This window comes from Anolis carolinensis, chromosome 6 (genome assembly GCF_035594765.1).
Source record: "Anolis carolinensis isolate JA03-04 chromosome 6, rAnoCar3.1.pri, whole genome shotgun sequence".
In the NCBI taxonomy this organism is placed as follows: Eukaryota; Metazoa; Chordata; class Lepidosauria; order Squamata; family Dactyloidae; genus Anolis; species Anolis carolinensis.
Window position 1 is genome coordinate 102,221,937 of NC_085846.1, and position 14,416 is coordinate 102,236,352.

The following is a 14,416-nucleotide window of genomic DNA, read 5'->3' on the forward strand; positions in this document are numbered from 1 at the left end:
GTACTAGCAGTACTTTTGCATCCATTACGTTCCACACCCCAAAGCATATAATATTATTTATGAGAAGATTTGCTTAAAAGTGGAACAGCCATTTTTTGTGGTTTTGTAACCACAATGCAGAACTAAACCTTTTTGGTGGAGAAGGAATATCACAGGATTCATGTGCTCTCTTAGGGCTCATCCAGACAGGCTTTTAACCTGAGACATGTCTCAGTTTTACCAGGCGTCGCCAAATGATGCCTCCAGTACAACTGAATTACTTTCCTACTTCGTTCCAAATTAATTCGATTCCTGGTAAGACCCAAATCTAAGGTAAGAGACGGGCCTTACCAGGTGTGAGCTCTGTGTGGATTGGGCCCTGGGACCGCGTCACATGATCCCTGGGCCCAATGCACACAGCCATCTGATTTTTTTGAGCTCCAAAAGCCCGAAAGACCAAGAGGGCACACACCCCTCCCCCAAAACACTCAAACAAGCCTTAAAAAATTTAACCAGGCCACTGTTAAGGCGGTCCTTCAGTCCTCCTGGTGCATAGAAAAACCTGAAAAGGGGCGGGGGGGGGGGGGAGAGCAGGAGCAATTTCCATTACATTTTTTATTTTAAGTTTTTTTGTGGGGAGGGGGGCTTCTGGGTGGCTGGATGCCATTCTGCTAGTTACCAGGATGGCATTTAGACAACCCCCAAGAAAGCCAGTGGGTTGTTTTTTTTTTGTTTTTTTTTTTGTGTTTTTTTTTGGGGGGGGGGGAACAGAAATGCGCACCAAAGCAGGTTTTTAAAACATTTCTGTCATGTGTGGAAGCGACCTTATACTTCTTCCTGACACTCACTATGGGTGTTGAAGCAATGACAAGGTGGAGAGTATATTTCTCAAAAAATAGAACAAATAAAAATAAATGTTAGCTCACTTATTATTATTTTTTTTGTGAAAACTGGAAAATAAGGGTGATTTTAAAAAGAGGTTAACTACAATGAAATTATAATCAGGAAAACATAGGTCTACAGTGTACCTTGGGTATCCATTGCGGTTTGGTTCCATGCAGATACCAAAATCTGTATCCACATGGATACATGAAGTCCCATTATATATAATCTATATATATATAAATGTAATGTGCATTTTATTGTGGAGTAAACAACAAAACTATTGAACCAAATCATACCAAATTTGGCCACAAAAGACATAGTCATCCAAAATATGTCTTTCAAACAAAAAAAAACCTTAAAAATAAAGTCCAAATTAGAGGACCAGGAAAAGCTGTCTCTCCCCCCCCCCCCCAAATGCCAGTTAGAAGGGTAGGCCCCGCTCACTTTGTCTCCTAGCAACCCACTCAGCAACAATGGAGCTCAGGGCCTAACAACAACAACCAGGGCCAGCTAACACCTCCCAACAAAGGATTTCCCCAGGCAGGAAGCAGTTAGCTTTGAAGCTGGAAGGCCATTAAATGTTAATCAAGGTGGCTAATTACACCATTCATACTTGCCGCACCAAGACTATTAATTGCTATTCAACCTTGCCAACCAAGAATTCCACAAGGAAGAAAGCAGCCAGGCTTGCAAGCAGCGAGGCTATTCAGTGCAATTCAACCTGGCCAACCAAGATTTCCCCTAGATAGAAAACTTTCAGGTTTTGAAGCCACGAGATTACTCCATCCCATTCAACCTGGCCAACAAAGGATGCCCCTATGTAGAAAGCTGCCAGGCTTTGAAGCAGCGAGGCTATTCAGTGCAATTCAAATTGGCCAAAAAACCATTCTCCTAGAATGCAAGTACCCAGCCTTCGAAGCAGAAAGCCTATTCCATTGTATTCCAGCTCACCAAACAAGGATTCGCATAAGAAGAAAACGGCCAAACTTTGAGGCTGCAAGGCTATTCACTGCTATTCCCCTGGTAAACAAATGATTCCCATAAGCCACAGCAACGCGTGGCCAGGCACAGCTAGTGGCATAATAAAAAGATGTCTACATTAACCATATAATGCAGTTTCAAACTGCATTTTATGGCAGAGTAGATGGAGCCCATGGGGCAGTTGGAAAATTATGCCTTTGCGGTCTTAATGTAGTGAAAAAGCCTAAAACCCCATGAGCCAAACTGGAGTGGAAGGCTTTTTCCAATCCTGCAGTGCTAGTATGGGAATCTTTTGACAATGCAATCAACCTGTCTGTATAATTTTGAAATGAGCTAAAGACCCCAGAGGAACAAGAACACTGGGCAAATGCAGTGCTGGTCAATTTTCTCTGCTGTTCTGCATGGTGTTGTCCTTGATATACACTATCAATCACCATTAAGATCATAACAGGATTTCAACAATTATCCCAATGACTGCACTCTGTGTTTTTCAAGGCGTGCTGTCTCATGATCCAGTCAGCTGCTGCTGTTAGTCTCACTGTTCAGTTTTTTTCCTGAGACATGAGATAAGTGTATATCAGGATTGTGGAGTAGTTTCTTCTCGGCTTACCTCATTTTTTAAAAAACCAAGTCCTATTTCTAATTTTGACACCGCTCTCTCAAGAAAGGTTAGTTAACAGATCAAGAGGCCATCCGCACAGCACACCTATAGCAGTTTGACACCAATTTAACTGCTGTAAATCCATTCTGTGGAATCCTGAGATTCAGTTTGTTGTAGTACTAGTGCTGTGGCAAAGGTGGTTAAAAATCTCACAAAACTATCAGTCCTAGAATTTCATAACATTGAGCCAAGGCGGTTAATTTGGTGTCAAATTGTAATGATTTTTACAATGTGAATATAGCCCAAGGATGCATTTACACTGCAAAATTTATCCAGTTTGACACCACTTTAACTGCCATGACTCCCCATGATAGGTTTAACTTAGCTCGGTTACAACTTGAAGGTACACAACAACAATAAAATATAATTAGCGGTTCCTAGCTAGCTGATGTGTGGATACTGTAAACATACAATTTTGACTACAATGTAGGAGAACAGTGATCTGATTCCACTCAGGGCCCTTCCACACAGCCATATAATCCAGAATATCAAGGCAGAAAATCCAACAATATCTATTTTGAACTAGGTTATCTGAGTCTACACCATATTCCAGTTCAAAGCAGATAATGTGGGATTTTATTCAGCTGTGTGAAAAGGGCCTTCGTTTCTAGCAGAGAAAACAATAATCATATTCTGAATTCTACTGACTTTTCCTAACTCATATTTTTTTAATGATACAACTTGAGTTTCAAATTGAATGCCTTGGAGCCTTCCTTTCCTTGGAATTTTACCAGTTGGCTTCTCATGGAAAAGATCAGTTTCCGTGAACGACAGCCAATACTACTATCAGTAATGGGCAGCTGCATAAGAGGACTGAGCAATTCCCAATTGGTGTATCTCACATTTTTAGCAGTGTTATCACTAGGATTGATACTTCTCAGTGCAGTAATCCATGATGCCATCTCCATGGAGCTTCTCTCATACCAGCTACACCACAATATTAGTAGTTAAAATACCAGAAAATTTGGCAGAACCAAGTGACTATATATATATTTTAAAAACCAGCAGCAACCATGTGCAGACAAAACCATGTGATTTGAATTATCGTTGTAATTGGGTAATAATGACAACATATACATTAGAACAGGTATGGGCAAACTTGGGCCCTCCAGGTGCTTTGGACTTCAACTCCCACAATTCCTAACAGCCTACCGGCTGTTAGGAATTGTGGGAGTTGAAGTCCAAAGCACCTGGAGGGCCCAAGTTTGCCCATGCCTGCATTAGAAGGTTCAAAAAGAACATTCGTGTAGAGTTTTAGCCTAGTAGATATATCATTACTGTACATATAAGTTGGATTTACGGAAAATGTTTTTGTGGTTATATTGAACTATGGGGATATTTAAAAAAAATAATAAAAATAGTACATTTTGTTGAAACACTGCACAAAAAATGTGTAGGCCGTCATTGGTGGTGTCACCCGCTCTGATGATGTCACCCGGTGCCATTTGCACCTCTTTGCACCCCTCAAATACTCTTTAACCAACCAGCACCCAAAGCTCTAGTCAACTTGCATGCTCAGCATTGGAGGCCTTGAGTTCTGTTCATGGAGGGAAATAAATAACCTCCCAGTAATATTGGGCAGTACCGTGCAAAAAGTGATTTCTCACTGTAAATTATGGCTCAGAATATGTTTCTGTGGTGCAATTTTTCTAGCAGACCATTTTGTGGGGTGGACGAGGGACATTCCTTGAATGTAATGAAAACCGCTGGTCTCAGCGAACCTATCACATTTCTATAGGCATGTTTAAAACACTAAATGCCCTTCCACACAGCCATATAACCCAGGATGCCAAGGCAGATAATCCACAATGTCTGCTTTAACCCGGGCTATCTGAGGCTCCTTCCACATCGCAAAATAAAATCCCACATTTTCTGCTTTGAATTGGAATATATGGCAGTGTGGATTCAGAGAACCCCGTTCAAAGATATTGTGGGATTTTCTGCCTTGATATTCTGGGTTATATGGCTGTGTGGAAGGGCCCTAAGTCAACACTGCCATATTATCCAGTTCAATGTGGATTTTATACAGCTGTGTGGAAGGGATCTCATTTGCTTCATTTTGATTAATACCAAACCCATTATTTATCCTGAGCTTTACTATCCACTCTGCCTCAATGCATCACATATTTTGTGGATGGCTGCCTAAGATGAACCCTCCTGTCATCTCCTCTCTGCTTGTTTAACAGATGTTGTTGCCATTTCACAAATGTCAGACAGCTTAATTTAAATTTTGATGAGTTCATTAACTATATTGTTCTGTCACCAAAGGCTTGTTTTTCTATTTTAAGGAGAGCAGGGGATCCGGAGATGTGTGCTGTGCTAAAACTGACTAGGAATATCTCCCATGGCGTCCTTTTGAATCAATTTCGCCATTCTTCTATGCTGTCATTCCAAAACTGCATTTGAATCCAATTTCTGAATGCATAATCTTTTCCCACAAATATATGTTATGCCTTGGACATCTTGCCATTATCTACAGTTTTTTAATGCTCTGTTTTTTAACCCTCTATCAGCTCCAGCTCCATGCGGAGACATGAGAGAAGCCTCCCACAAGGATGGTAAAACATCAAATCATCCGGGCGTCCCCTGGGCAATGTCCTTGCAGACGGCCAATTCTCTTACTCCAGAAGCAACTTGCAGTTTCTCAAGTCACTCCTGACACACAAAAAAGCTCTGATAATTATAATCCCTATATATTGTTTTTTATTTGTTTTTGTAGCCTAATATTATCGTTGCTGCATTGATTTTTATACCCGTTATGCCTATTTAAATGGGTCACAAGACCTTTTTGGAATACATGTTCTAATGCTTTTGAAGCATTTACTCTTCAATGCTGTCATTCACTGATATGAATGTATTATTGTGAACAATTTTATTGTAATATAGGCAGTCCCCAGGTTATGAACAAGATAAGTTCTGTAGGCTTGTTATTAAGTTGAAATTGTATGTAAGTTAGAACAAGTACATTTTAAGTGTAACTCCAGCCTATCTAAGCTTTGGATAGCATAGGGAAGGAATAACACCCCTGTGGTGTTTGTTTTGCTGTTTGTGCCCCTGTTCAGAAGATTTCACCTCACTTTCTGTCATTGTGATAATTGGATTTTGAAAAAGAATGGCTTGTTGTGGAAACAAGGATTATAAAGCTTCAATTGAGACCCCTTTTCCTCATGTTCCCTTCCGAGGGCTAGATTTCTCTCACTTCCTTTTATCTCATTCCCGTTCTGTTGAAAATAGCAACCTCTCAAGCCTCTCACTATTTGATATATTAATATTTGCTAACCTGTATTCTATGTTGATTTGCCAGTTTGACTTACCTCTTTGGTATGGGAGGAGTTATAGACATGTGATTGTACTGAGCGTGTTCAGACTCAGGACTCCATTTTGTATTCAGTATGTGTTTGGTCTTCTATGAGTGCATATTTTAAACTAAAAGGTTTTAAAGGGAGTGTATATGTTTTGGACATTTTCAACTTCAAAGAAACAACCATCCTCTGCTAACCAAATATATATTTTTGTAGTGCCATGTCTTTGTCCTTGGTAGTTCAAAGACATGGTTCTTCAGTTTAACATCTGAGTTACCTGTGTGCCATTATATGAATGCTTGTGAATATCACTTGTCCAAAGAATGGACTTCTAACAAGTTCATGCTTTTCTTGACTAGTGGTTTTCAAAAGGTAGTCTCCAGATATCCATGGAGATTCACATTTGCCAAAAGGATATGTGCTCAGAGACTGGGTGCAGTTATTTTCCAATATGTTCTTAACTAAGAGTCATTTATAAGTCAAATGTTTGTAACCCGGGGACTGTCTGTAATGCAGTTTCAAACTGCATGATATGGTCAGTGTAGACTAATATAATCAATGCAGTTAAACAGTGTAATATTAATCTACACTGACTATAAAATGCAGTGTAGATGGGGTTCTTGTTTCATGTCACATTTACATCTCGATATTTTGAATAAAAGGTTTGATGCGGTACTCTGAACTGCTATTATATCTACTCTTATTCTTTCAATGTTCTTTCTGCCTCTGGTATCAAATTTCAGATAAAGAAGAAATGCCCAGGAACATATTTACATTACTAACTATACGTGTGATACATTTGGAAGGGGCTTGATCTTGAATAAGGAAATTAAACTAAGGCTCCTTCCACACAGCTGCATAAAATCCCACATTATCTGTTTGAACTGGGATTCATGGCAGTGTGGACTCAGATATTCCAGTTCACAGCAGATATTGTGGGTAATTTTGCCTTGATATTCTGGGTTATATGGCTGTGAGGAAGGGCCCTAACTGACTAAAGCCTAACCCCATCTAGAAAGCTGAATGTCAAGTCAACACTTACATAAATTCTGTTGGTTTAATGGATCTAATCTATCCAGGTATTCGCAGCAGAATTTATACTTTGATTTAATCTAAAACCAATGTGTGGTAGAAATTAAAGCTGATTTGATGTTATGGATCAACAACAGCTGTATCCACTGCTGACTTTCCTTTGGGATGTGTCTATAAGGACTTCCTTGAAGAACACCAATGGTTGCACTGCTGGAGAGGAGACCTTTGGGTTTCAGTGTGAATTATTGTTGTCATAGAGTTGACTTTGACTTTGAATGAGAGAACTCTAAGACCCCAGTCATCAGTTGTCCTGATAGTTTTGAATGCAGTCAGAAAACATGAAGTTCAACATCTCAGATATGTTTTGTATGTGAATTATTTAGGATCAGAAATGACATATCTGCCAGAACTAATTTCTCTCTTAGCAGCTGGAGTTGGGGCTGGCTGACAGCATATCAACTGAAATGCCCAGAATGAAAGTGGACAGCTTTCCCTTAAATACAGCACTGCAAGACGCATTTGTTGGTTGACTGACATCACAATGGCATCTGTGGAAACAGTGTGGGATTCAAGAGCCGCACCACAAATGCCAGAGAGAGTGCTTAGTGGTACTCATTTCAAGCGGTAGTTTCCCACCACACCCTCTTAACCATTTGCCATTTATGAATGTATGAATCATAAACAAATCAAGCTGAGTAATCTAGTACACATTCTTTTTTTGAGCAAATAACTTTCATTAAACATTGTTATTTCAAAAATGCCTGAATCTATAATATCAAAAGAACATAACTTTAAAAATGTTATTTTCAAAAACAAAATCTTGCTTCAGATATATGGATCTGTAACTGTTTTCTGTTCAGTTACAAATCCAGACATGGAAATAGACTCTGGCAATAATAGTGACATCACAGAAATAAACTCCATAAATTCAAACAATGATAGATATATCTAGAATGGCACTTCTAGAATGTGGGATGGCTGCGTCTCTTCCATGATCAGCCATCTAACCCTATGTCTGAGCATTATTCACTTCTTGGCCATGCTTGTCAGTCTCCCAGTTGTTAGATCAGCTGGTTGCATCTTAATAGGGTTTATGTTTCAAGAGTGATATGCAGTCCCTTACAGATATATCTTTAATGTCACCTGAGTTAGATCAAAATGTAAAATCTTTTAAAGCCACACTGATTAAAGTGGTTGTCCATGGATTCTTATAAGTCCCTTGTGAATTTCCAGGAAAAAACCCACCAGGATCAATTGTAGACATTGGGCACAACTATGGTATCCATTCCTGACATATTGGGAAACCGATATCAAAATAGCCCGAGAAACTCTAGTTCAAAGGAAAATAAGGAGGAAAGCAAACCAATATTGTCATTATACTAGTAAAGCTAGATCTTTGAAAAGCAAAATAAGGACAACAACAGATTTGCAAAATAGGCATTGTAATTCAAAATCTGCATCATGATCCTCAAGACTTACAACCAGAGAATACTAAAAATAGTATAATAAAGCTTGTTCTGTAGACTAGGGATGATAGTATTTTATTGCTGGTCATTACCTTGAGCTATATAGCCCCCAGTGGCGCAGTAAATAAAACCGCTGAGCTGCTGAACTTGCTGACCGAAAGGTCGGCGTTTTGAATCCGGGGAGCAGAGTGAGTTCCCACTGTCAGCTCCAGCTAAACTAGCAGTTCAAAAACATGTAAATGTGAGATCAATAGGTACCGCTCCAGCAGAAAGGTAACAGCACTCCATGCAGTCATGCTGGCCACATGACCTTGGAGGTGTCTACGGACAACGGCGGCTCTTTGACTTATAAATGGAGATGAGCACCAACCCCAGAGTCGGACATGACTAGACTCTGGGGAAAACCTTTACCTTTACTATAGAGAGGCTAGGGTCCAAATTGTAATTCACCGAAGTCCCCATGACCAAATTAACAAATCATAAATGTTAAATGTTTGTGTTGTGAATGCATCCAACATCTGTAGTGTATTTCAGAAGCAGGGGCATGATGCACTATTTAAAGTTTTTCCCTCTGTGATAATGCAGATCAAAACATCTTCCCAAATTAACACCGAGAAGGGAGGAACATCATGCCATTTATTTTTACTTGGACTAAATTCTTTCAACTGTTAATAAATATGTTTTTTTTAAAATAACTATATATGTCTTTATAATGACCTTTCTTCAAAAGCCTTAGAGTGCTGCAGTTGTACTAGTTTAAATGTCAACACTCCAACGGCAACAAAGAGTTTTGTAAGAAAATTTTGTGAACCATTATAAAAAATTCCTTCTAATGGTGAAATTAAATACATATTGGTTTGGAAACTGGCAGCCCCGAAATTAAGTGATAGATTAAGTCAAAGTCTGGCAACATTGTCTTACACTTACAGAAAGCTAGCAACCATTGGGCCAAGAGAAAAGATGGCATAAAGAGTAAAAAGAAACTAGACATTTAGACAGACAACAAAACTTTTGGACCATTCTTCTGCACACAATGAACAACACTGAGCAAGAAAAGGTGCAATTTCATATTGTAAACTCTCTTACATTTCTCTGAACTGGGATAGTTCTGGTTGTTCCCACATCAACACTGGTCTCCTTTTTGGCATTTTAATTATCTCAAACCTTAAGCTTTAAAGCATTTGAGGGTTTTAATTTTTAATTCATTTGATTTTTTTGCCTTTTTATTTGATCAGAAGTCTAGGAATACTATAACTACCATTTACTGAAGATTGTCCAGGATGTTTATGGTGGGTGTCCAAACCATTAATGAAAAGTAGACACTGAGCTGGATATGTTACACAATTAAATGTTCAAAAAAGTAAAAATTAAGAATAATACTATGCCTGCCTGTCAATGGCTAATTGATGGTAACTTCTTGCAAACGGTAGTGTGCTCTGTTGCCACAAGATGGCAGGGTTTTGTGTCTTTAGATTTGTTTCCTAAAATGTTTCTTAAGGGAGTGTATTCAGGAAAAGTAAGAAGGTAGTAGGAGATGACTTGTAACCATAGCGCTACAGGAGTTCTTGAAATATTTCATAAAATATAATATTATTATTATACACATGAATTCCTAGCAGTTTTCCAGATTTGTATTTTAACAATTCCCTCTTTTTTAAAAAATGGCAATGATGTTTCCATACACCAAGAGCTAATAGACTGTAATTTCAGTGACTTTGTCAAAATAAGCAATATTACACACAGGTGGAAATCAGCAGTGGAACTCACTGTCTCGGGGTGTGGTGGAAGTCCTTCTTTTGAGGCTTTTCAATGGCTGAATGGCCATCTGTCAGGTATGCTTTGATTGAACTTCTCCTGCATGGCAGGGGATTGTACTGGATGATCCATGTAGTCCCTTCCAACGCTTGGTTTATGTTTTTGGTTTATGATTTTCAACATTCTTTATCGGGTTGATACTCTGCTTAGAGCTCCTTAAGAGTTGCAATCCAAACAACGTCTTGGGGGGTTTTAGGAATCTCACTTCTGATTTAACCACCAACAGTAAAATGCTATCCCAGTGACAGGAGTAGCAAGAGCCTTGCCCCTTGAGCATTACACTGAGAACGGAGGCAGAATTCCTTCCCAGTTTTAAAAAGTACCAGATGTAGTTGGAAATAGATGCAGAACCTATATGCAAAGAATTTGTTTTCAAACTAAAGATGAATCTGCACTATAGAATGCAGTCTGACAGCACTGTAAGTGCTATGGCCCAATGCCTTGGAACCATGGAATTTGTAATTTATTTAGGCACCAGCATTCTGGAAGAGAAGGCTAAAGACCTTGTAAAACTACATCTTCTGTGATCTCATAGCATTGTGCCGTAACAGTTAAAATGTTAACTGTTAACCCTAAACCTAACCCATACCAAAAACGGGAAATGCTAATGAATGCTCAAACTTTCACACAGTGGTACTTATTTCACATGCCAGTTAAGGTAATGCTCAAGATCTTGCAAGGTAGACTCCAGCAATACATGGAGCGAGAGTTGCCAGATATACCAGCTGGGTTTAGAAAAGACAGGAACGAGAGGCCAAATTGCCATTATCTGATGGATAATGGAGGAAGGCAGGGGATTTCAGAAAAACATCTATTTCTCTTTTACTGACTATTCTAAAGCCTTTGACTGTGTGAATCATAATAAATTGTGGCAAGTTCTTGGTGTTATGGGGATACCAAGTCACCTTGTCTGTCTCCTGAGGAATCTGTATAACGGCCAAGTAAGAACAGACCATGGAACAACAGACTGGTTCAAGATTGGGGAAGGAGTATGGCAGGGCTGTATATTCTCACCCTACCTATTCAACTTGTATGCAGAACATATCATGTGATATGCAAGGCTTAATGAATCCAAGGCTGGAGTAAAAATTTCTGGAAGATGATACAACTTTGATGGCTGAAAGCAAACAGGAGCTGAGGAGCCTTATAACCAAGGTGAAAGAAGAAAGTGCAAAAGCTGGGTTGCAGTTAAACATCAAGAAAACCAAGATTATGGCAACCAGACTGATTGATAACTGGCAAATAGAGGGAGAAAATGTGGAGGCAGTGACAGACCTTATATTTCTAGGCACAAAGATTACTGCAGATGCAGACCACAGCCAGGAAATCAGAAGATGTTTACTTCTTGGGAGGAGAGCAATGACCAATCTTGATAAAGTAGTGAAGAGTAGAGACATCACACTGGCAATGGAAGTCCACATAGTTAAAGCAATGGTGTTCCCTGTAGTAATCTATGGATGCAAGAACTGGACTATAAGGAAGGCTGATAGACACATTTGAACTGTGGTGTTGGAGGAATATTCTGAGATTGCCTTGGACCACGGGAAATTCAAACTAGTCCATACTCCAGAAAATAAAGCCTGATTGCTCACTGGAGGGAAGGATACTACAGTCAAAGATGAAAGTACTTTGGTCACATAATGAGAAGACAGGATAGCTTAGAGAAGAGAATGATGCTGAAGGAAATGGAAAGAAAAGGGAAGAGGGGCTGACCAAGGGAAAGATGGATGTGTGTTATCCTTGAAGTGACTGACTTGACCTTGAAGGAGCTGGGGGTGGCCACCATCGGAGCTCTGGCATGAGCTGGTCCATGGGGTCACAAAGAGTTGAAAGCAACTGAACGAATAAACAAGAGTCACCATATGCCAGGGAAGGACTTGAATGTGCATAGCAACAATAACAAAGTCACCCCGGGAGTCTTTCTGCATCAAGGGCAGGGTAGAAATACTCTAAATAAAACAAAGAAATACTAGCCAGAATGATGAAGAGGAGTTAATGCTTACTACATTCGTAAATTCTCCCAAGCAAATCTCATTCACTCTTCCAAATCAAATTCTCAACCTTTAATGTTGGCTAAAACCATCTGAATTGGATGAATCCACCACAGCATTGCATTGTGTGCCTGCTTGTCATGTCACTGTTAAACACAAGGCTCTTTTAATCCTTATCCAACATCACAGCAATAGCTGAACCTCTACAAATTCAAACCCAGGTTTTAAAATAAAAACAATCCAAAATTTGCTACTTTCTTCATAAATATGGAAGAACATACTTCAAAATCCTCTTTCTGGATAGAAGTATGTTCTTTCATATTTATGAAGAAAGTAGCAAATTTTGGATTGTTTTTATTTTTAAAAGGTGGAATTAAATTTTAACACATCTCTACACATCCCTTTTCTTTGAACGGTTAGCATATACCTCTTTCTCTTTCCTTTCATGACTCTACACCCACCATGTACTTTAAGACAAGAAATTGAAAAACTCACATAGTTTCAGTCACTGAGAATGAAGAAAAGGAGGATCAAGCTCTTTGTAATTCAACAATGCGTTTTTTCCCCCAAGTGCCATGGAAACGAGAAGATAAAAAATGCTCCAAAGCAGCCCCTGCGATGCTTCCACTTGATAAACAAACCAACTGATCACGGAAACCTCTTATCCCTGGAAAGGAAGACAATTTCCAAGTGCTACTTCTGGTCTGATTCTCAGATCTGACATAAAATAAATTAGCTTTGTACAAAAGATTTGCAAAATCGGCACAAGTCATCCTCAAGTCGTTCAAGCAATGACTCCTTGTACCTCCTTCTGTTATCTCGCATACCTCCTGACAATGAAATCACTGAGCCTGAAAGTCAGATGGGTACCGATATTGTTTCATTTTGCCTGTGACAACAGGCTGATGAGTTGTGGAATCCTTGTTAACACTATGGCCAAATGTTAACAACTTTCTAGTGCCATAGAAAGGGATGCTTTGTATTTAATGACATATGAAAACTAGGAATGGACTGGGAGAGTGAATTTTCCCTTGTTTGAGCAGTTATCATAACTGTGGGCGGTACTGACGGACATTTTCTTTTTCTTTGTTCACTTCTGTGCTACATAATCCATAGGAATTCATTTTCCTTCTATCATTGTCTGCGAGGGAATGTTACATTCCATCTATTAAAGGGCTGGAATGCTTTCCCTCCATATATCATTTGCAGAATCATTTACCACCAGACTATTCATCCCATCTGCTTCATTGCAGAGGTATAATGGCACCAGCATTCACAAGGTCAAAGCAATGGGAACTGACTCCACTGGAGTGGGGCAATGCATCTACTCTGGATTTAAGATAGAATTTGAAAAAAGTCATGTGATGGCCTCAAAACATGTTCAGGTTCTTGGATAGCTCATTTAAAGTTCATACGGAAGCATACCAATAGATTCCATAAAAATAAACAAAACAAAAAAAAGAGAGGAAAATATTAAGCAAATGCTATTGCCAGTTGATACGTCCATTGGCCACAAGCCATTGTAAACTCTCAATTAGTTGTGTGCCCAGAGGCTTGATATCAAGAACAAACTGAAAAGATTATGCAATCTGATAAATCGCTGTTAAGCACACTGATTTATAGCAAATGTAAATGTATGCCAAAGTAGTTCTTTTGATACTGTTTTCTTTGGCACACAGTGGGAAAACCTGCATTATAATGGCGACATGCAAAACACAGCTGCAATTTCCACCTGTTTGATTATTGTTAGTTTTGCTAGGGGATAATTTCACAGCTATGTTAGCTGGGTAAGAAAGTGTTTATAGCAAACAGAACCAAATTGCTACGATTAGTGTGATTAAATGCCGTGTCTTCATGGGTAATTGCAATTAGGAAAGGCTGACCTTGTTTACTGAATTTTCTATAGCCACAGGAAAAAGACACCAGTTTATCATCTGTTCAAGTTTACTTAATTAGCAATACTTGCCATGTGTGAACAGAATACCTATTGCAGAAAAAGCAAATCTGTGGACAAGAGGGACTACAAAGAAAAAGGCAACTGTTCTGCTGTGGTTTTGCAATGTATGGATTTGCTGTCTATGAAAACAATTGACTGGTTAATGAGGCTAGCAAAATAGAACGGCAGAAAGTGCTTGCTGTCAAACTGTCACTAAAATGACATAAAATCTACTTCTCTGCTATTCATTTTCCTTGTATTGTTTTCATTTTGTTCTACATTTGGAAAGGAACAAATCTCACAAATTCCATGTTAGTTGGCACAGTGACAGACACTACCCTCCTGAGTTGCATAGTGTCTCTAAGATG